This window comes from Cervus elaphus, chromosome 28 (assembly GCF_910594005.1).
Source record: "Cervus elaphus chromosome 28, mCerEla1.1, whole genome shotgun sequence".
Classification (NCBI taxonomy): Eukaryota; Metazoa; Chordata; class Mammalia; order Artiodactyla; family Cervidae; genus Cervus; species Cervus elaphus.
The window spans coordinates 1,250,718-1,274,922 of NC_057842.1; positions in this window are offsets into that span (position 1 = coordinate 1,250,718).

The window sequence follows — 24,205 nt, forward strand, 5'->3', positions numbered from 1 at the left end:
TCTAGCCTTGAAACAGTGTTCTTGGGGTTTCCCTGGAGTGCCATAAAGGAAATCAAGGCTCCTTTCATGTGTGAAGTGCAACACGGAATGGCTCTGCACGCAGTGCAGGGAAATCGGGCCTCATCTAGCGGCAAGGGGGAAGTCTCATGGTTTTTCGCGAGTTGCGGCGGGAACCTTGGGTATATTCTCGAGTTACGACGGGGATGGCCCTTCCACACACGTGTTTGTTCAGCGACGTCAGGACTCCTGCCTAGTTGCGAGGGACAACTCGGGATTCTCCTTGAGGCTTGGCAGGGCAATTGGGACGCCTCTCCAGCTGAGGCGGGAGACCAAGGGTCCCTTTACACGTGCCACAGGAATCCTGGGACTCCTATCAAGTTTCACGAGGAGTCAGGCATCGTCTCCTTTGGAGGCACTGATCTCCGCGTACCTCTGGAGTTTTCAAAGGATGTGAGGCCTCCGGTCGCGATGACGTGGGGAACTAGGTCTTTCTCTGTGGTCTCCACAGGGGATTCAGACTTCCTTTCCTCATGGGAGATGCAAGACGAGCCTGCATTCAAGTCACTGCAAAGATATCTGGCCTTATTTTGAGTCAGGGCATCGCGGTGTCCATTCCACTTGAGGCCGCAAACTCAGGGTCCCTCTCACATACCTAGAGCTGAGAGAAGCCTCCTCTTGAGGTACTCGTGGTGAGGTTATATTCCTCTGGAGTCGAAGCCAGGGACTAACTTCTCATCTCGACTTGATTTTTGGTCCACGGAGCTCTTTCGTGTTGCTACAGTGACCTCAGGGTCCCTCTAGCCTTGAAACAGTGTTCTTGGGGTTTCTCTTGAGTGCCATCAAGGAAATCAAGGCTCCTTTCATGTGTGATGTGCAAAACGGAATTGCTCTGCACGCAGTGCAGGGGAATCGGGCGTCATCTCTCGGCGAGGGGGTAGTGTCATGGTTTTTCTCGAGTTGCGGCGGAAATCTGGGTTATATTCTCGAGTTACGATGGGGATGGCCCTTCCAACCACGTGTTTGTTCAGCGACGGCAGGACTCCTGCCTAGTTGCGAGAGACAACTCGGGATTTTCGTCGAGGCTTGGCAGGGCAATTGGGACGCCTCTCCAGCTGAGGGGGGAGACCAAGGGTCCCTTTCCACGTGCCACAGGAATCCTGGGACTCCTATCAACTTTCACGAGGAGTCAGGCATCGTCTCCTTTGGAGGCACTGATCTCCGCATACCTCTGGAGATTTCAAAGGATGTGAGGCTTCCAGTCGCGATGAGGTGGGGTACTAGGTCTTTCTCTGTGGTCTCCACAGGGGATTTAGACATCCTTTCGTCTTGGGAGATGCAAGACGAGCCTGCATTCAAGTCACTGCAGGGATATGCGGACATATTTCGAGTCAGGGCATCGCAGTGTCCATTCCACTTGAGGCTGCAAACTCAGGGTCCCTCTCACATACCTAAAGCTGGGAGAAGCCTCCGCTTGAGGTGCTTGTGATAAGGTGGTTTCCTCTGGAGTCGAAGCCAGGGACTAACCTCTCATCTCGAGTTGATTTTTAGTCCACGGAGCTCTTTCGTGTTACTACAGTGACCTCAGGATCCCTCTGGCCTTGAAACAGTGTTCTTGGGGTTTCTCTGGAGTGCCATCAAGGAAATTAAGGCTCCTTTCATGTGTGATGTGCAACACAGAATTGCTCTGCAGGCAGTGCAGGGGAATCGGGCCGCATCTCGTGGCGAGGGAGAAGTCTCATGGTTTTTCTCGAGTTGCGGCGGGAACCTGGGCTATATTCTCGAGTTACGACGGGGATGGCCCTTCCACCCACGTGTTTGTTCAGCCACGTCAGGACTCCTGCCTAGTTGAGAGGGACAACTCGGGATTCTCCTCGAGGCTTGGCAGGGCAATTGGGACGCCTCTCCAGCTGAGGTGGGAGACCAAGGGTCCCTTTCCTCGTGCCACAGGAATCCTGGGACTCCTATCAAGTTTCACGAGGAGTCAGGCATCGTCTCCTTTGGAGGCACTGTTCTCCGCGTACCTCTGGAATTTTCAAAGGATGTGAGTCCTCCGGTCGTGATGAGGTGGGGAACTAGGTCTTTCTCTGTGGTCTCCACAGGGGATTCAGACATCCTTTCGTCTTGGGAGATGCAAGACGAGCCTGCATTCAAGTCACTGCAGGGATATCCGGCCTTATTTCGAGTCAGGGCATCGCGGTGTCCATTCCACTTGAGGCCGCAAACTCAGGGTCCCTCTCACATACCTAGAGCTGAGAGAAGCCTGCTCTTGAGGTGCTTGTGGTAAGGTGGTATTCCTCTGGAGTCGAAGCCAGGGACTAACCTCTCATCTCGAGTTGATTTGTGGTCCACGGAGCTCTTTTGTGTTGCTACAGTGACCTCAGGATCCCTCTAGCCTTGAAACAGTGTTCTTGGGGTTTCTCTGGAGTGCCATCAAGGAAATCAAGGCTCCTTTCATGTGTGATGTGCAACACGGAATTGCTCTGCACGCAGTGCAGGGTATCGGGCCTCATTTTGCGGCGAGGGGGAAGTCTCATGGTTTTCTCGATTTGCGGTGGGGACCTGGGGTATATTCTCGAGTTAAGACGGGGATAACCCTTCAACCCACGTGTTTGTTCAGCGACATCAGGACTCCTGCCTAGTTGCGAGGGACAACTCGGGATTCTCCTCGAGGCTTGGCAGGGCTATTGGGACGCATCTCCAGCTGAGGCGGGAGACCAAGAGTGCCTTTCCACGTGCCACAGGAATCCTGGGACTCCTATCAAGTTTCACGAGACGTCAGGCATCGTCTCCTTTGGAGGCACTGATCTCCGCGTACCTCTGCAATTTTCAAAGGATGTGAGGCCTCCGGTCGCGATGACGTGGGGAACTAGGTCTTTCTCTGTGGTCTCCACAGGGGATTCAGACATCCTTTCCTCATGGGAGATGCAAGACGAGCCTGCATTGAAGTCACTGCAAAGATATCTGGCCTTATTTCGAGTCAGGGCATCGCGGTGTCCATTCCACTTGAGGCCGCAAACTCAGGGTCCCTCTCCCATACCTAGAGCTGAGAGAAGCCTCCTCTTGAGGTGCTTGTGGTAAGGTGGTATTCCTCTGGAGTCGAAGCCAGGGACTAACCTCTCATCTCGAGTTGATTTTTGGTCCACGGAGCTCTTTCCTGTTGCTACAGTGACCTCAGGATCCCTCTAGCCTTGAAATAGTGTTCTTGGGGTTTCTCTGGAGTGCCATCAAGGAAATCAAGGCTCCTTTCATGTGTGATGTGCAACACGGAATTGCTCTGCATGCAGTGCAGGGGAATCGGGCCTCATCTCGCAGCGAGGGGAAAGGCTCATGGTTTTTCTCGAGTTGCGGCGGGAACCTGGGGTATATTCTCGAGTTACGACGGGGATGGCCCTTCCACCCACGTGTTTGTTCAGCGACGTCAGGACTCCTGCCCAGTTTCGAGGGACAACTCGGGAATCTCCTCGAGGCATGGCAGGGCAATTGGGACGCCTCTCCAGCTGAGGCGGGAGACCAAGGGTCCCTTTCCACGTGCCACAGGATTCCTGGGACTCCTAACAAGTTTCACGAGGAGTCAGGCATCGTCTCCTTTGGAGGCACTGATCTCCGCGTACCTCTGGAGTTTTCAAAGGATGTGAGGCCTCCGGTCGCGATGAGGTGGGGAAGTAGGTCTTTCTCTGTGGTCTCCACAGGGGATTCAGACATCCTTTCGTCTTGGGAGATGCAATACGAGCCTGCATTCAAGTCACTGCAGGGATATCCGGCCTGATTTCGAGTCAGGGCATCGCGGTGTCCATTCCACTTGAGGGCGCAAACTCAGGGTCCCGCTCACATACCTAGAGCTGAGAGAAGCCTCCTCTTGAGGTGCTTGTGGTAAGGTGGTATTCCTCTGGAATCGAAGCCAGGGACTAACCTCTCATCTCGAGTTGATTTTTGGTCCACGGAACTCTTTCGTGATGCTACAGTGACCTCAGGATCCCTCTAGCCTTGAAACAGTGTTCTTGGGGTTTCTCTGGAGTGCCATCAAGGAAATCAAGGCTCCTTTCATGTGTGAAGTGCAACACGGAATGGCTCTGCACGTAATGCAGGGGAATCGGGCCTCATCTCGCGGCGAGGGGGAAGTCTCATGGTTTTTCGCGAGTTGCAGCGGGAACCTTGGGTATATTCTCGAGTTACGACGGGGATGGCCCTTCCACACACGTGTTTGTTCAGCGACGTCAGGACTCCTGCCTAGTTGCGAGGGACAACTCGGGATTCTCCTCGAGGCTTGGCAGGGCAATTGGGACGCCTCTCCAGCTGAGGCGGGAGACCAAGGGTCCCTTTCCACGTGCCACAGGAATCCTGGGACTCCTATCAAGTTTCACGAGGAGTCAGGCATCGTCTCCTTTGGAGGCACTGATCTCCGTGTACCTCTGGAGGTTTCAAAGGATGTGAGGCCTTCTGTCGCGATGAGGTGGGGAACTAGGTCTTTCTCTGTGGTCTCCACAGGGGATTCAGACATCCTTTCGTCATGGGAAATGGAAGACGAGCCTGCATTCAAGTCACTGCAGGGATATCCGGCCTTATTTCGAGTCAGGGCATCGCGGTGTCCATTCTACTTGAGGCCGCAAACTCAGGGTCCCTCTCACATACCTAGAGCTGAGAGAAGCCTCCTCTTGAGGTGCTTGTGGTAAGGTGGTATACCTCTGGAGTCGAAGCCAGGGACTAACCTCTCATCTCGAGTTGATTTTTAGTCCACGGAGCTCTTTCGTGTGGCTACAGTGACCTCAGGTTCCTTCTAGCCTTGAAACAGTGTTCTTGGGGTTTCTCTGGAGTGCCATCAAGGAAATCAAGGTTCCTTTCATGTGTGATGTGCAACACGGATTTGCTCTGCACGCAGTGCAGGGGAATCGGGCCTCATCTCGTGGCGAGGGGGAAGATTCATGGTTTTTCTCGAGTTGGGGCGGGAACCTGGGCTATATTCTCGAGTTACGATGGGGATGGCCCTTCCACCCACGTGTTTGTTCAGCGACGTCAGGACTCCTGCCTAGTTGCGAGGCACAACTCGGGATTCTCCTCGAGGCTTGGCAGGGCAATTGGGACGCCTCTCCAGCTGAGGCGGGAGACCAAGGGTCCCTTTCCACGTGCCACAGGAATCCTGGGACTCCTATCAAGTTTGACGAGGAGTCAGGCATTGGCTCCTTTTGAGGCACTGATCTCCGCGTACCTCTGGAGTTTTCAAAGGATGTGAGGCCTCCGGTCGCGATGAGGTGGGGAACTAGGTCTTTCTCTGTGGTCTCCACAGGGTATTCAGACATCTTTTCGTCTTGGGAGATGCAAGACGAGCCTGCATTCAAGTCACTGCAGGGATATCCGGCGTTATTTCGAGTCAGGGCATCGCGCTGTCCATTCCACTTGAGGCCGCAAACTCAGGGTCCCTCTCACATACCTAGAGCTGAGAGAAGCTTCCTCTTGAGGTGCTTTTGGTAAGGTGGTATTCCTCTGGAGTCGAAGCCAGGGACTAACCCCTAATCTCGAGTTGATTTTTGGTCCAAGGAGCTCTTTCGTGTTGCTACAGTGACCTCAGGATCCCTCTAGCCTTGAAACAGTGTTCTTGGGGTTTCTCTGGAGTGCCATCAAGGAAATCAAGGATCCTTTCATGTGTGATGTGCAACACGGAATTGCTCTGCACACAGTGCAGGGGAATCGGGCCTCATCTCGCAGCGAGGGGGAAGTCTCATGGTTTTTCTCGAGTTGCGGCGGGAACCTGGGGTATATTCTCGAGTTACGATGGGGATGGCCCTTTCACACATGTTTGTTCAGCGATGTCAGGACTCCTGCCTAGTTCCGAGGGATAGCTCGGGATTCTCCTCGAGGCTTGGCAGGGCAATTGGGACGCCTCTCCAGCTGAGGCGGGAGTCCAAGGTCCCTTTCCATGTGCCACAGGAATCCTGGGACTCCTATCAAGTTTCACGAGGAGTCAGGCATCGTCTCCTTTGGAGGCACTGATCTCCGCGTACCTCTGGAGTTTTCAAAGGATGTGAGGCCTCCGGTCGCGATGAGGTGGGGATCTAGGTCTTTCTCTGTGGTCTCCACAGGGGATTCAGACATCCTTTCATCTTGGGAGATGCAAGACGAGCCTGCATTCAAGTCACTGCAGGGATATCCGGCCTTATTTCGCCTCAGGGAATTGCAGTGTCCATTCCACCTGAGGCCGCAAACTCAGGGTCCCTCTCACATACCTAGAGCTGAGAGAAGCCTCCTCTTGAGGTGCTTGTGGTAAGGTGGTATTCCTCAGGAGTCGAAGCCAGGGACTAACCTATCATCTCGAGTTGATATTTGGTCCACGGAGCTATTTCGTGTTGCTACAGTGACCTCAGTTTCCCTCTAGCCTTGAAACAGTGTTTTTGGGGTTTCTCTGGAGTGCCATCAAGGAAATCAAGGCTCCTTTCATGTGTGATGTGCAACACAGAATTGCTCTGCACGCAGTGCAGGGGAATCGGGCCTCATCTCGCCGCGAGGGGGAAGTCTCATAGTTTTTCTCGAGGTGCGGCGGGAACCTGGGGTATATTCTCGAGTTACGACGGGGATGGCCCTTCCACCCACGTGTTTGTTCGGCGACGGCAGGACTCCTGCCTATTTGCGAGGGACAACTCGGGATTCTCCTCGAGGCTTGGCAGAGCAATTGCGACGCCTCTCCAGCTGAGGCGGGAGACCAAGTTTCCCTATCCACTTGCCACAGGAATCCTGGGACTCCTATCAAGTTTCACGAGGAGTCAGGCATCGTCTTCTTTGGAGGCACTGATCTCCGCGTACCTCTGGAGTTTTCAAAGGATGTGAGGCCTCCGGTCGCCATGAGGTGGGGAACTAGGTCTTTCGCTGTGGTCTCCACAGGGGATTCAGACATCCTGTCATCTTGGGAGATGCAAGACGAGCCTGCATTCAAGTCACTGCAGGGATATCCGGCCTTATTTCGAGTCAGGGCATCGCAGTGTCCATTCCACGTGAGGCTGCAAAATCAGGGTCCCTCTCACATACCTAGAGCTAAGAGAAGCCTCCTCTTGAAATGCTTGTGGTAAGGTGGTATTCCTCTGGAGTCGAAGCCAGGGACTAACCTCTCATCTCGAGTTGATTTTTGGTCCACGGAGCTCTTTCGTGTTGCTACAGTGACCACAGTTTCCCTCTAGCCTTGAAACAGTGTTCTTGGGGTTTCTCTGGAGTGCCATCAAGGAAATCAAGGCTCCTTTCATGTGTGATGTGCAACACAGAATTGCTCTGCACGCAGTGCAGGGGAATCGGGCCTCATCTCGCGGCGAGGGGGAAGTCTCATGGTTTTTCTCGAGTTGCGGCGGGAATCTGGGGTATATTCTCGAGTTACGAGGGGGATGGCCCTTCCACACACGTGTTAGTTCAGCGACGTCAGGACTCCTGCCTAGTTGCGAGGGACAACTCGGGATTCTCCTCGAGGCTTGGCAGGGCAATTGGGACGCCTCTCCAACTGAGGCGGGAGACCAAGAGTCCCTTTCCACGTGCCACAGGAATCCTGGGACTCCTATCAAGTTTCACGAGGAGTCAGGCATCGTCTCCTTTGGAGGCACTGATCTCCGCGTACCTCTGGAGTTTTCAAAGGATGTGAGGCCTCCGGTCGCGATGAGGTGGGGAACTAGGTCTTTCTCTGTGGTCTCCACAGGGGATTCAGACATCCTTTCGTCTTGGGAGATGCAAGACGAGCCTGCATTCAAGTCACTGCAGGGATATCCGGCCTTATTTCGAGTCAGGGCAGTGCGGTGTCCATTCCACTTGAGGCCGCAAACTCAGGGTCCCTCTCACATAGATAGAGCTGAGAGAAGCCTCCTCTTGAGGTGCTTGTGGTAAGGTGGTATTCCTCTGGAGTCGAAGCCAGGGGCTAACCTCTCATCTCGAGTTGATTTTTGGTCCACGGAGCACTTTCGTTATGCTACAGTGACCTCAGGATCCCTCTAGCCTTGAAACAGTATTCTTGGGGATTCTCTGGAGTGCCATCAAGGAAATCAAGGCTCCTTTCATGTGTGATGTGCAAAACGGAATTGCTCTGCACGCAGTGCAGGGGAATCGGGCAGCATCTCGCGCCGAGGGAGAAGTCTCATGGTTTTTCTCGAGTTGCGGCGGGAACCTGGGGTATATTCTCGAGTTACGACGGGGATGGCCCTTCCACCCACATGTTTGTTCAGCGACGTCAGTACTCCTGCCTAGTTGCGTGGGGCAACTCGGGATTCTCCTCGAGGCTTGGCAGGGCAATTGGGACGCCTCTCCAGCTGAGGCGGGAGACCAAGGGTCCCTTTCCACGTGCCACAGGAATCCTGGGACTCCTATCAAGTTTCACGAGGAGTCAGGCATTGTCTCCTTTGGAGGCACTGATCTCCGCGTACCTCTGGAGTTTTCAAGAAATGTGAGGCCTCCGGTCGCGATGAGGTGGGGAACTAGGTCTTTCTCTGTGGTCTCCACAGGGGATTCAGACATCCTTTCATATTGGGACATGCAAGACGAGCCTGCATTCAAGTCACTGCAGGGATATCCGGCCTTATTTCGAGTCAGGGCATCGCGGTGTCCATTCCACTTGAGACCGCAAAATCAGGGTCCCTCTCACATACCTAGAGCTGAGAGAAGCCTCCTCTTAAGGTGCTTGTGTTAAGGTGGTATTCCTCTGGAGTCGAAGCCAGGGACTAACCTCTCATCTCGAGTTGATTTTTGGTCCACGGAGCTCTTTCGTGTTGCTACAGTGACCTCAGGATTCCTCTAGCCTTGAAACAGTGTTCTTGGGGTTTCTCTGGAGTGCCATCAAGGAAATCAAGGCTCCTTTCATGGGTGATGTGCAACACGGAATTGCTCTGCACGCAGTGCAGGGGAATCGGGCCTCATCTCGCGGCGAGGGGGAAGTCTCATGGTTTTTCTCGAGTTGCGGCGGGAACCGGGGGTATATTCTCGAGTTACGACGGGGATGGCCCTTCCACCCACGTGTTTCTTCAGCGACGTCAGGACTCCTGCCTAGTTGCGAGGGACAACTCGGGGTTCTCCTCGAGGATTGGCAGGGCAATTGGGACGCCTCTCCAGCTGAGGCGGGAGACCAAGGGTCCCTTTCCACGTGCCACAGGAATCCTGGGACTCCTATCAAGTTTCACGAGGACTCAGGCATCGTCTCCTTTGGAGGCACTGATCTCCGCGTACCTCTGGAATTTTCAAAGGATGTGAGGCCTCCGGTCGCGATGAGGTGGGGAACTAGGTCTTTCTCTGTGGTCTCCACAGGGGATTCAGACATCCTTTCGTCTTGGGAGATGCAAGACGAGCCTGCATTCAAGTCACTGCAGGGATATCCGGCCTTATTTCGCGTCAGGGCATCGCGGTGTCCATTCCACTTGAGGCCGCAAACTCAGGGTCCCTCTCACATAGCTAGAGCTGAGAGAAGCCTCCTCTTGAGGTGCTTGTGGTAAGGTGGTATTCCTCTGGAGTCGAAGCCAGGGGCTAACCTCTCATCTCGAGTTGATTTTTGGTCCACGGAGCACTTTCGTTTTGCTACAGTGACCTCAGATCCCTCTAGCCTTGAAACAGTATTCTTGGGGATTCTCTGGAGTGCCATCAAGGAAATCAAGGCTCCTTTCATGTGTGATGTGCAAGACGGAATTGCTCTGCACGCAGTGCAGGGGAATCGGGCAGCATCTCGCGCCGAGGGAGAAGTCTCATGGTTTTTCGCGAGTTGCGGCGGGAACCTGGGGTATATTCTCGAGTTACGACGGGGATGGCCCTTTCACCCACGTGTTTCTTCAGCGACGTCAGTACTCCTGCCTAGTTGCGAGGGACAACTCGGGATTCTCCTCGAGGCTTGGCAGGGCAATTGGGACGCCTCTCCAGCTGAGGCGGGAGACCAAGGGTCCCTTTCCACGTGCCACAGGAATCCTGGGACTCCTATCAAGTTTCACGAGGAGTCAGGCATCGTCTCCTTTGGAGGCACTGATCTCCGCGTACCTCTGGAGTTTTCAAGGGATGTGAGGCCTCCGGTCGCGATGAGGTGGGGAACTAGGTCTTTCTCTGTGGTCTCGACAGGGGATTCAGACATCCTTTCGTCTTGGGAGATGCAAGACGAGCCAGCATTCAAGTCACTGCAGGGATATCCGGCCTTATTTCGAGTCAGGGCATCGCGGTGTCCATTCCACTTGAGACCGCAAAATCAGGGTCCCTCTCACATACCTAGAGCTGAGAGAAGCCTCCTCTTGAAGTGCTTGTGGTAAGGTGGTATTCCTCTGGAGTCGAAGCCAGGGGCTAACCTCTCATCTCGAGTTGATTTTTGGTCCACGGAGCACTTTCGTTTTGCTACAGTGACCTCAGGATCCCTCTAGCCTTGAAACAGTATTCTTGGGGATTCTCTGGAGTGCCATCAAGGAAATCAAGGCTCCTTTCATGTGTGATGTGAAACACGGAATTGCTCTGCACGCAGTGCAGGGGAATCGGGCAGCATCTCGCGGCGAGGGGGAAGTCTCATGGTTTTTCTCGAGTTGCGGCGGGAACCTGGAGTATTTTCTCGAAGTACGATGGGGATGGCCCTTCCAACCACGTGTTTGTTCAGCGACGGCAGGACTCCTGCCTAGTTGTGAGGGACAACTCGGGGTTCTCCTCGAGGCTTGACAGGGCAATTGGGACGCCTCTCCAGCTGAGGCGGGAGACCAAGGGTCCCTTTCCACGTACCACAGGAATCCTGGGACTCCTATCAAGTTTCACGAGGAGTCAGGCATCGTCTCCTTTGGAGGCACTGATCTCCGCGTACCTCTGGAGTTTTCAAAGGATGTGAGGCCTCCGGTCGCGATGAGGTGGGGAACTAGGTCTTTCTCTGTGGTCTCCACAGGGGATTCAGACATCCTTTCGTCTTGGGAGAAGCAAGAGGAGCCTGCATTCAAGTCACTGCAGGGATATCCGGCCTTATTTCGAGTCAGGGCATCGTGGTGTCCATTTCACTTGAGGCCGCAAACTCAAGGTCCCTCTCACATAGATAGAGCTGAGCGAAGCCTCCTCTTGAGGTGCTTGTGGTAAGGTGGTATTCCTCTGGAGTCGAAGCCAGGGACTAACGTCTCATCTCGAGTTGATTTTTGGTCCATGGAGCTCTTTCGTGTTGCTACAGTGACCTCAGGATCCCTCTAGCCTTGAAACAGTGTTCTTGGGGTTTCTCTGGAGTGCCATCAAGGAAATCAAGGCTCCTTTCATGGGTGATGTGCAACACGGAATTGCTCTGCACGCAGTGCAGGGGAATCGGGCCTCATCTCGCGGCGAGGGGGAAGTCTCATGGTTTTTCTCGAGTTGCGGCGGGAACCTGGGGTATATTCTCGAGTTACGACGGGGATGGCCCTTCCACCCACGTGTTTCTTCAGCGACGTCAGGACTCCTGCCTAGTTGCGAGGGACAACTCGGGGTTCTCCTCGAGGCTTGGCAGGGCAATTGGGACGCCTCTCCAGCTGAGGCGGGAGACCAAGGGTCCCTTTCCACGTGCCACAGGAATCCTGGGACTCCTATCAAGTTTCACGAGGAGTCAGGCATCGTCTCCTTTGGAGGCACTGATCTCCGCGTACCTCTGGAGTTTTCAAAGGATGTGAGGCCTCCGGTCGGGATGAGGTGGGGAACTAGGTCTTTCTCTGTGGTCTCCACAGGGGATTCAGACATCCTTTCGTCTTGGGAGATGCAAGACGAGCCTGCATTTAAGTCACTGCAGGGATATCCGGCCTTATTTCGAGTCAGGGCTTCGCGGTGTCCATTCCACTTGAGGCCGCAAACTCAGGGTCCCTCTCACATAGCTAGAGCTGAAAGAAGCCTCCTCTTGAGGTGCTTGTGGTAAGGTGGTATTCCTCTGGAGTCGAAGCCAGGGGCTAACCTCTCATCTCGAGTTGATTTTTGGTCCACGGAGCACTTTCGTTTTGCTACAGTGACCTCAGGATCCCTCTAGCCTTGAAACAGTATTCTTGGGGATTCTCTAGAGTGCCATCAAGGAAATCAAGGCTCCTTTCATGTGTGATGTGCAAAACGGAATTGCTCTGCACGCAGTGCAGGGGAATCGGGCCTTATCTCGCGGCGAGGGGGAAGTCTCATGGTTTTTCCCGAGTTGCGGCGGGAACCTGGGGTATATTCTCGAGTTACGACGGGGATGGCCCTTCCACACACGTGCTTGTTCAGCGACGGCAGGACTCCTGCCTAGTTGCGAGGGACAACTCGGGATTCTCCTCGAGGCTTGGCAGGGCAATTGGGACGCCTCTCCAACTGAGGCGGGAGACCAAGGGTCCCTTTCCAAGTGCCACAGGAATCCTGGGACTCCTATCAAGTTTCACGAGGAGTCAGGCATCGTCTCCTTTGGAGGCACTGATCTCCGCGTACCTCTGGAGTTTTCAAAGGATGTGAGGCCTCCGGTCGCGATGAGGTGGGGAACTAGGTCTTTCTCGGGGGCCTCCACAGGGGATTCAGACACCCTTTCGTCTTGGGAGATGCAAGACGAGCCTGCATTCAAGTCACTGCAGGGATATCCGGCCTTATTTCGAGTCAGGGCATCGCAGTGTCCATTCCACTTGAGGCCGCAAACTCAGGGTCCCTCTCACATACCTAGAGCTGAGAGAAGCCTCCTCTTGAAGTGCTTGTGGTAAGGTGGTATTCCTCTGGAGTCGAAGCCAGGGACTAACCTCTCATCTCTAGTTGATTTTTGGTCCACGGAGCTCTTTCGTGTTGCTACAGTGACCTCAGGATCCCTCTAGCCTTGAAACAGTGTTCTTGGGGTTTCTCTGGAGTGCCATCAAGGAAATCAAGGCTCCTTTCATGTGTGATGTGCAAAACGGAATTGCTCTGCACGCAGTGCAGGGGAATCGGGCCTCATCTCGCGGCGAGGGGGAAGTCTCATGGTTTTTCTCGAGTTGCGGCGGGAACCTGGGGTATATTCTCGAGTTACGACGGGGATGGCCCTTCCACCCACGTGTTTCTTCAGCGACGTCAGGACTCCTGCCTAGTTGCGAGGGACAACTCGGGGTTCTCCTCGAGGCTTGGCAGGGCAATTGGGACGCCTCTCCAACTGAGGCAGGAGACCAAGGGTCCCTTTCCACGTGCCACAGGAATCCTGGGACTCCTATCAAGTTTCACGAGGAGTCAGGCATCGTCTCCTTTGGAGGCACTGATCTCCGCGTACCTCTGGAGTTTTCAAAGGATGTGAGGCCTCCGGTCGCGATGAGGTGGGGAAGTAGGTCTTTCTCTTTGGTCTCCACAGGGGATTCAAACATCCTTTCGTCTTGGGAGATGGAAGACCAGCCTGCATTCAAGTCACTGCAGGGATATCCGGCCTTATTTCGAGTCAGGGCTTCGCGGTGTCCATTCCACTTGAGGCCGCAAACTCAGGGTCCCTCTCACATAGCTAGAGCTGAGAGAAGCCTCCTCTTGAGGTGCTTGTGGTAAGGTGGTATTCCTCTGGAGTCGAAGCCAGGGGCTAACCTCTCATCTCGAGTTGATTTTTGGTCCACGGAGCACTTTCGTTTTGCTACAGTGACCTCAGGATCCCTCTAGCCTTGAAACAGTATTCTTGGGGATTCTCTGGAGTGCCATCAAGGAAATCAAGGCTCCTTTCATGTGTGATGTGAAACACGGAATTGCTCTGCACGCAGTGCAGGGGAATCGGGCAGCATCTCGCGGCGAGGGGGAAGTCTCATGGTTTTTCTCGAGTTGCGGCGGGAACCTGGGGTATTTTCTCGAAGTACGATGGGGATGGCCCTTCCAACCACGTGTTTGTTCAGCGACGGCAGGACTCCTGCCTAGTTGTGAGGGACAACTCGGGGTTCTCCTCGAGGCTTGACAGGGCAATTGGGACGCCTCTCCAGCTGAGGCGGGAGACCAAGGGTCCCTTTCCACGTACCACAGGAATCCTGGGACTCCTATCAAGTTTCACGAGGAGTCAGGCATCGTCTCCTTTGGAGGCAATGATCTCCGCGTACCTCTGGAGTTTTCAAAGGATGTGAGGCCTCCGGTCGCGATGAGGTGGGGAACTTGGTCTTTCGCTGTGGTCTCCACAGGGGATTCAGACATCCTTTCGTCTTGGGAGATGCAAGACGAGCCTGCATTCAAGTCACTGCAGGGATATCCGGCCTTATTTCGAGTCAGGGGATCGTGGTGTCCATTTCACTTGAGGCCGCAAACTCAAGGTCCCTCTCACATAGATAGAGCTGAGAGAAGCCTCCTCTTGAGGTGCTTGTGGTAAGGTGGTATTCCTCTGGAGTCGAAGTCAGGGACTAACGTCTCATCTCGAGTTGATTTTTGGTTCATGGAGCTCTTTCGTGTTGCTACAGTGACCTCAGGATCCCTCTAGCCTTGAAACAGTGTTCTTGGGGTTTCTCTGGAGTGCCATCAAGGAAATCAAGGCTCCTTTCATGTGTGATGTGCAACACGGAATTGCTCTGCATGCAGTGCAGGGGAATCGAGCCTCATCTCGCGGCGAGGGGGAAGTCTCATGGTTTCTCTCGAGTTGCGGCGGGAACCTGGGGTATATTCTCGAGTTACGACGGGGATGGCCCTTCCACCCACGTGTTTGTTCAGCGACGTCAGGACTCCTGCCTAGTTGCGAGGAACAACTCGGGATTCTCCTCGAGGCTTGGCAGGGCAACTGGGACGCCTCTCCAGCTGACGCGGGAGACCAAGGGTCCCTTTTCACGTGCCACAGGAATCCTGGGACTCCTATCAAGTTTCACGAGGAGTCAGGCATCGTCTCCTTTGGAGGCACTGATCTCCCCGTACCTCTGGAGTTTTCAAAGGATGTGAGGCCTCCGGTCGCGATGAGGTGGGGAACTAGGTCTTTCTCGGTGGTCTCCACAGGGAATTCAGACATCCTTTCGTCTTGGGAGATGCAAGAGGAGCCTGCATTCAAGTCACTGCAGGGATATCCGGCCTTATTTCGCGTCAGGGAATCGCGGTGTCCATTCCACTTGAGGCCGCAAACTCAGGGTCCCTCTCACATACCTAGAGCTGAGAGAAGCCTCCTCTTGAGGTGCTTGTGGTAAGGTGGTATTCCTTTGGAGTCGAAGCCAGGGACTAACCTCTCATCTCGAGTTGATTTTTGGTCCACGGAGCTCTTTCGTGTTGCTACAGTGACCTCAGGATCCCTCTAGCCTTGATACAGTGTTCTTGGGGTTTCTCTGGAGTGCCATCAAGGAAATCAAGGCTCCTTTCATGTGTGATGTTCCAAACGGAATTGCTCTGCATGCAGTGCAGGGGAATCGGGCCTCATCTCGCGGCGAGGGGGAAGTCTCATGGTTTTTCTCAAGTTGCGGCGGGAACCTGGGGTATATTCTCGAGTTACGACGGGGATGGCCCTTCCACCCACGTGTTTGTTCAGCGACGTCAGGACTCCTGCCTAGTTACGAGGGACAACTCGGGATTCTCCTCGAGGCTTGGCAGGGCAATTGGGACGCCTCTGCAGCTGAGGCGGAAAAACAAGGGTCCCTTTCCACGTGCCACAGGAATCCTGTGACTCCTATCAAGTTTCACGAGGAGTCAGGCATCGTCTCCTTTGGAGGCACTGATCTCCGCGTACCTCTGGAGTTTTCAAACGATGTGAGGCCTCCGGTCGCGATGAGGTGGTGAACTAGGTCTTTCTCTGTGGTCTCCACAGGGGATTCAGACATCCTTTCGTCTTGGGAGATGCAAGACGAGCCTGCATTCAAGTCACTGCAGGGATATCCGGCCTTATTTCGAATCAGGGCATCGCGGTGTCCATTCCACTTGAGGCCGCAAACTCAGGGTCCCTCTCACATACCTAGAGCTGAGAGAAGCCTCCTCTTGAGGTGCTTGTGGTAAGGTGGTATTCCTCTGGAGTCGAAGCCAGGGACTAACCTCTCATCTCGAGTTGATTTTTGGTCCACGGAGCTCTTTCGTGTTGCTACAGTGACCTCAGGATCCCTATCGCCTTGAAACAGTGTTCTTGGGGTTTCTCTGGAGTGCCATCAAGGAAATCAAGGATCCTTTCATGTGTGATGTGCAACACGGAATTGCTCTGCACGCAGTGCAGGGGATTCGGGCCTCATCTCGCGGCGAGGGGGAAGTCTCATGGTTTTTCTCGAGTTGCGGCGGGAACCTGGGGTATATTCTCGAGTTACGACGGGGATGGCCCTTCCACCCACGTGTTTGTTCAGCGACGTCAGGACTCCTGCCTAGTTGCGAGGGACAACTCGGGATTCTCCTCGAGGCTTGGCAGGGCAATTGGGACGCCTCTCCAGCTGAGGTGGGAGACCAAGGGTCCCTTTCCACGTGCCACAGGAATCCTGGGACTCCAATCAAGTTTCACGAGGAGTCAGGCATCGTCTCCTTTGGAGGCACTGATCTCCGCGTACCTCTGGAGTTTTCAAAGGATGTGAGGCCTCCGGTCGCGATGAGATGGGGAACTAGGTCATTCTCTGTGGTCTCCACAGGGGATTCAGACATCCTTTCGTCTTGGGAGATGCAAGACGAGCCTGCATTCAAGTCACTGCAGGGATATCCGGCCTTATTTCGAGTCAGGGCATCGCGGTGTCCATTCCACTTGAGGCCGCAAACTCAGGGTCCCTCTCACATAGCTAGAGCTGAGAGAAGCCTCCTCTTGAGGTGCTTGTGGTAAGGTGGCATTCCTCTGGAGTCGAAGCCAGGGGCTAACCTGTCAGCTCGAGTTGATTTTTGGTCCACGAAGCACTTTCGTTTTACTACAGTGACCTCAGGATCCCTCTAGCCTTGAAACAGTGTTCTTGGGGTTTCTCTGGAGTGCCATCAAGGAAATCAAGGCTCCTTTCATGTGTGATGTGCAAAACGGAATTGCTCTGCACGCAGTGCAGGGGAATTGGGCAGCATCTCGCGGCGAGGGAGAAGTCTCATGGTTTTTCTCGAGTTGCGGCGGGAACCTGGGGTATATTCTCGAGTTACGACGGGGATGGCCCTTTCACCCACGTGTTTCTTCAGCGACGTCAGTACTCCTGCCTAGCTGCGAAGGACAACTCGGGATTCTCCTCGAGGCTTGGCAGGGCAATTGGGACGCCTCTCCAGCTGAGGCGGGAGACCAAGGGTCCCTTTCCACGTGCCACAGGAATCCTGGGACTCCTATCAAGTTTCACGAGGAGTCAGGCATCGTCTCCTTTGGAGGCACTGATCTCCGCGTACCTCTGGAGTTTTCAAAGGATGTGAGGCCTCCGGTCGCGATGAGGTGGGGAACTAGGTCTTTCTCGGTGGTCTCCACAGGGGATTCAGACATCCTTTCGTCTTGGCAGATGCAAGACGAGCCTGCATTCAAGTCACTGCAGGGATATCCGGCCTTATTTCGAGTCAGGGCATCGCGGTGTCTATTCCACTTGAGACTGCAAAATCAGGGTCCCTCTCACATACCTAGAGCTGAGAGAAGCCTCCTCTTGAAGTGCTTGTGGTAAGGTGGTATTCCTCTGGAGTCGAAGCCAGGGACTAACCTCTCATCTCTAGTTGATTTTTGGTCCACGGAGCTCTTTCGTGTTGCTACAGTGACCTCAGGATCCCTCTAGCCTTGAAACAGTGTTCTTGGGGTTTCTCTGGAGTGCCATCAAGGAAATCAAGGCTCCTTTCATGTGTGATGTGCAACACGGAATTGCTCTGCACGCAGTGCAGGAGAATCGGGCCTCATCTCGCGGCGAGGGGGAAGTCTCATGGTTTTTCTCGAGTTGCGGCGGGAACCTGGGGTATATTCTCGAGTTACGACGGGGATGGCCCTTCCACCCACGTGTTTCTTCAGCGACGTCAGGACTCCTGCCTAGTTGCGAGGGACAACTCGGGGTTCTCCTCGAGGCTTGGCAGGGCAATTGGGACGCCTCTCCAACTGAGGCAGGAGACCAAGGGTCCCTTTCCACGTGCCACAGGAATCCTGGGACTCCTATCAAGTTTCACGAGGAGTCAGGCATCGTCTCCTTTGGAGGCACTGATCTCCGCGTACCTCTGGAGTTTTCAAAGGATGTGAGGCCTCCGGTCGCGATGAGGTGGGGAAGTAGGTCTTTCTCTTTGGTCTCCACAGGGGATTCAAACATCCTTTCGTCTTGGGAGATGGAAGACCAGCCAGCATTCAAGTCACTGCAGGGATATCCGGCCTTATTTCGAGTCAGGGCATCGCGGTGTCCATTCCACTTGAGGCCGCAAACTCAGGGTCCCTCTCACATAGCTAGAGCTGAGAGAAGCCTCCTCTTGAGGTGCTTGTGGTAAGGTGGTATTCCTCTGGAGTCGAAGCCAGGGGCTAACCTCTCATCTCGAGTTGATTTTTGGTCCACGGAGCACTTTCGTTTTGCTACAGTGACCTCAGGATCCCTCTAGCCTTGAAACAGTATTCTTGGGGATTCTCTGGAGTGCCATCAAGGAAATCAAGGCTCCTTTCATGTGTGATGTGAAACACGGAATTGCTCTGCACGCAGTGCAGGGGAATCGGGCAGCATCTCGCGGCGAGGGGGAAGTCTCATGGTTTTTCTCGAGTTGCGGCGGGAACCTGGGGTATTTTCTCGAAGTACGATGGGGATGGCCCTTCCAACCACGTGTTTGTTCAGCGACGGCAGGACTCCTGCCTAGTTGTGAGGGACAACTCGGGGTTCTCCTCGAGGCTTGACAGGGCAATTGGGACGCCTCTCCAGCTGAGGCGGGAGACCAAGGGTCCCTTTCCACGTACCACAGGAATCCTGGGACTCCTATCAAGTTTCACGAGGAGTCAGGCATCGTCTCCTTTGGAGGCACTGATCTCCGCGTACCTCTGGAGTTTTCAAAGGATGTGAGGCCTCCGGTCGCGATGAGGTGGGGAACTTGGTCTTTCGCTGTGGTCTCCACAGGGGATTCAGACATCCTTTCGTCTTGGGAGATGCAAGACGAGCCTGCATTCAAGTCACTGCAGGGATATCCGGCCTTATTTCGAGTCAGGGGATCGTGGTGTCCATTTCACTTGAGGCCGCAAACTCAAGGTCCCTCTCACATAGATAGAGCTGAGAGAAGCCTCCTCTTGAGGTGCTTGTGGTAAGGTGGTATTCCTCTGGAGTCGAAGTCAGGGACTAACGTCTCATCTCGAGTTGATTTTTGGTCCACGGAGCTCTTTCGTGTTGCTACAGTGACCTCAGGATCCCTCTAGCCTTGAAACAGTGTTCTTGGGGTTTCTCTGGAGTGCCATCAAGGAAATCAAGGCTCCTTTCATGTGTGATGTGCAACACGGAATTGCTCTGCATGCAGTGCAGGGGAATCGAGCCTCATCTCGCGGCGAGGGGGAAGTCTCATGGTTTCTCTCGAGTTGCGGCGGGAACCTGGGGTATATTCTCGAGTTACGACGGGGATGGCCCTTCCACCCACGTGTTTGTTCAGCGACGTCAGGACTCCTGCCTAGTTGCGAAGAACAACTCGGGATTCTCCTCGAGGCTTGGCAGGGCAACTGGGATGCCTCTCCAGCTGAGGCGGGAGACCAAGGGTCCCTTTCCACGTGCCACAGGAATCCTGGGACTCCTATCAAGTTTCACGAGGAGTCAGGCATCGTCTCCTTTGGAGGCACTTATCTCCCCGTACCTCTGGAGTTTTCAAAGGATGTGAGGCCTCCGGTCGCGATGAGGTGGGGAACTAGGTCTTTCTCGGTGGTCTCCACAGGGAATTCAGACATCCTTTCGTCTTGGGAGATGCAAGAGGAGCCTGCATTCAAGTCACTGCAGGGATATCCGGCCTTATTTCGCGTCAGGGAATCGCGGTGTCCATTCCACTTGAGGCCGCAAACTCAGGGTCCCTCTCACATACCTAGAGCTGAGAGAAGCCTCCTCTTGAGGTGCTTGTGGTAAGGTGGTATTCCTCTGGAGTCGAAGCCAGGGACTAACCTCTCATCTCGAGTTGATTTTTGGTCCACGGAGCTCTTTCATGTTGCTACAGTGACCTCAGGATCCCTCTAGCCTTGATACAGTGTTCTTGGGGTTTCTCTGGAGTGCCATCAAGGAAATCAAGGCTCCTTTCATGTGTGATGTTCCAAACGGAATTGCTCTGCATGCAGTGCAGGGGAATCGGGCCTCATCTCGCGGCGAGGGGGAAGTCTCATGGTTTTTCTCAAGTTGCGGCGGGAACCTGCGGTATATTCTCGAGTTACGACGGGGATGGCCCTTCCACCCACGTGTTTGTTCAGCGACGTCAGAACTCCTGCCTAGTTACGAGGGACAACTCGGGATTCTCCTCGAGGCTTGGCAGGGCAATTGGGACGCCTCTGCAGCTGAGGCGGAAAAACAAGGGTCCCTTTCCACGTGCCACAGGAATCCTGTGACTCCTATCAAGTTTCACGAGGAGTCAGGCATCGTCTCCTTTGGAGGCACTGATCTCCGCGTACCTCTGGAGTTTTCAAACGATGTGAGGCCTCCGGTCGCGATGAGGTGGTGAACTAGGTCTTTCTCTGTGGTCTCCACAGGGGATTCAGACATCCTTTCGTCTTGGGAGATGCAAGACGAGCCTGCATTCAAGTCACTGCAGGGATATCCGGCCTTATTTCGAATCAGGGCATCGCGGTGTCCATTCCACTTGAGGCCGCAAACTCAGGGTCCCTCTCACATACCTAGAGCTGAGAGAAGCCTCCTCTTGAGGTGCTTGTGGTAAGGTGGTATTCCTCTGGAGTCGAAGCCAGGGACTAACCTCTCATCTCGAGTTGATTTTTGGTCCACGGAGCTCTTTCGTGTTGCTACAGTGACCTCAGGATCCCTCTAGCCTTGAAACAGTGTTCTTGGGGTTTCTCTGGAGTGCCATCAAGGAAATCAAGGCTCCTTTCATGTGTGATGTGCAACACGGAATTGCTCTGCACGCAGTGCAGGGGAATCGGGCCTCATCTCGCGGTGAGGGGGAAGTCTCATGGTTTTTCTCGAGTTGCGGCGGGAACCTGGGGTATATTCTCGAGTTACGACGGGGATGGCCCTTCCACACACGTGTTAGTTCAGCGACGGCAGGACTCCTGCCTAGTTGCGAGGGACAACTCGGGATTCTCCTCGAGGCTTGGCAGGGCAATTGGGACGCCTCTCCAGCTGAGGCGGGAGACCAAGGGTCCCTTTCCACGTGCCACAGGAATCCTGGGACTCCTATCAAGTTTCACGAGGAGTCAGGCATCGTCTCCTTTGGAGGCACTGATCTCCGCGTACCTCTGGAGTTTTCAAAGGATGTGAGGCCTCCGGTCGCGATGAGGTGGGGAACTAGGTCTTTCTCTGTGGTCTCCACAGGGGATTCAGACATCCTTTCGTCTTGGGAGATGCAAGACGAGCCTGCATTCAAATCACTGCAGCGATATCCGGCCTTATTTCGAGTCAGGGCATCGCGGTGTCCATTCCACTTGAGGCCGCAAACTCAGGGTCCCTCTCACATACCTAGAGCTGAGAGAAGCCTCCTCTTGAGGTGCTTGTGGTAAGGTGGTATTCCTCTGGAGTCGAAGCCAGGGACTAACCTCTCATCTCGAGTTGATTTTTGGTCCACGGAGCACTTTCGTGTTGCTACAGTGACCTCAGGATCCCTCTAGCCTTGAAACAGTATTCTTGGGGTTTCTCTGGAGTGCCATCAAGGAAATCAAGGCTCCTTTCATGTGTGATGTGCAACACGGAATTGCTCTGCACGCAGTGCAGGGGAATCGGGCCTCATCTCGCGGCGAGGGGGAAGTCTCATGGTTTTTCTCGAGTTGCGGTGGGAACCTGGGGTATATTCTCGAGTTACGACGGGGATGGCCCTTTCACCCACGTGTTTCTTCAGCGACGTCAGTACTCCTGCCTAGTTGCGAGGGACAACTTGGGATTCTCCTCGAGGCTTGGCAGGGCAATTGGGACGCCTCTCCAGCTGAGGCGGGAGACCAAGGGTCCCTTTCCACGTGCCACAGGAATCCTGGGACTCCTATCAAGTTTCACGAGGAGTCAGGCATCGTCTCCTTTGGAGGCACTGATCTCCGCGTACCTCTGGAGTTTTCAAAGGATGTGAGGCCTCCGGTCGCGATGAGGTGGGGAACTAGGTCTTTCTCGGTGGTCTCCACAGGGGATTCAGACATCCTTTCGTCTTGGCAGATGCAAGACGAGCCTGCATTCAAGTCACTGCAGGGATATCCGACCTTATTTCCAGTCAGGGCATCGCGGTGTCTATTCCACTTGAGACTGCAAAATCAGGGTCCCTCTCACATACCTAGAGCTGAGAGAAGCCTCCTCTTGAAGTGCTTGTGGTAAGGTGGTATTCCTCTGGAGTCGAAGCCAGGGACTAACCTCTCATCTCGAATTGATTTTTGGTCCACGGAGCTCTTTCGTGTTGCTACAGTGACCTCAGGATCCCTCTAGCCTTGAAACAGTGTTCTTGGGGTTTCTCTGGAGTGCCATCAAGGAAATCAAGGCTCCTTTCATGTGTGATGTGCAACACGGAATTGCTCTGCACGCAGTGCAGGGGAATCGGGCCTCATCTCGCGGCGAGGGGGAAGTCTCATGGTTTTTCTCGAGTTGCGGCGGGAACCTGGGGTATATTCTCGAGTTACGACGGGGATGGCCCTTCCACACACGTGTTAGTTCAGCGACGGCAGGACTCCTGCCTAGTTGCGAGGGACAACTCGGGATTCTCCTCGAGGCTTGGCAGGGCAATTGGGACGCCTCTCCAACTGAGGCGGGAGACCAAGGGTCCCTTTCCACGTGCCACAGGAATCCTGGGACTCCTATCAAGTTTCACGAGGAGTCAGGCATCGTCTCCTTTGGAGGCACTGATCTCCGCGTACCTCTGGAGTTTTCAAAGGATGTGAGGCCTCCGGTCGCGATGAGGTGGGGAACTAGGTCTTTCTCGGTGGTCTCCACAGGGGATTCAGACATCCTTTCGTCTTGGCAGATGCAAGACGAGCCTGCATTCAAGTCACTGCAGGGATATCCGACCTTATTTCCAGTCAGGGCATCGCGGTGTCTATTCCACTTGAGACTGCAAAATCAGGGTCCCTCTCACATACCTAGAGCTGAGAGAAGCCTCCTCTTGAAGTGCTTGTGGTAAGGTGGTATTCCTCTGGAGTCGAAGCCAGGGACTAACCTCTCATCTCGAGTTGATTTTTGGTCCACGGAGCTCTTTCGTGTTGCTACAGTGACCTCAGGATCCCTCTAGCCTTGAAACAGTGTTCTTGGGGTTTCTCTGGAGTGCCATCAAGGAAATCAAGGCTCCTTTCATGTGTGATGTGCAACACGGAATTGCTCTGCACGCAGTGCAGGGGAATCGGGCCTCATCTCGCGGCGAGGGGGAAGTCTCATGGTTTTTCTCGAGTTGCGGCGGGAACCTGGGGTATATTCTCGAGTTACGACGGGGATGGCCCTTTCACCCACGAGTTTCTTCAGCGACGTCAGTACTCCTGCCTAGTTGCGAGGGACAACTCGGGATTCTCCTCGAGGCTTGGCAGGGCAATTGGGACGCCTCTCCAGCAGAGGCGGGAGACCAAGGGTCCCTTTCCACGTGCCACAGGAATCCTGGGACTCCTATCAAGTTTCACGAGGAGTCAGGCATCGTCTCCTTTGGAGGCACTGATCTCCGCGTACCTCTGGAATTTTCAAAGGATGTGAGGTTTCCGGTTGCGATGATGTGGGGAATTAGGTCTTTCTCTGTGGTCTCCACATGGGATTCAGACACCCTTTCGTCTTGGGAGATGCAAGACCAGCCTGCATTCTAGTCACTGCAGGGATATCCGGCCTTATTTCGAGTCAGGGCATCACGGTGTCCATTCCACTTGAGGCCGCAAACTCAGGGTCCCTCTCACATACCTAGAGCTGAGAGAAGCCTCCTCTTGAGGTGCTTGTGGTAAGGTGGTATTCCTCTGGAGTCGAAGCCAGGGACTAACCTCTCATCTAGAGTTGATTTTTGGTCCACGGAGCTCTTTCGTGTTGCTACAGTGACCTCAGGGTCCCTCTAGCCTTGAAACAGTGTTCTTGGGGTTTCTCTGGAGTGCCATCAAGGAAATCAAGGCTCCTTTCATGTGTGATGTGCAACACGGAATTGCTCTGCACGCAGTGCAGGGGAATCGGGCCTCATCTCGCGGCGAGGGGGAAGTCTCATGGTTTTTCTCGAGTTGCGGCGGGAACCTGGGGTATATTCTCGAGTTACGACGGGGATGGCCCTTCCACACACGTGTTAGTTCAGCGACGGCAGGACTCCTGCCTAGTTGCGAGGGACAACTGGGGATTCTCCTCGAGGCTTGGCAGGGCAATTGGGACGCCTCTCCAACTGAGGCGGGAGACCA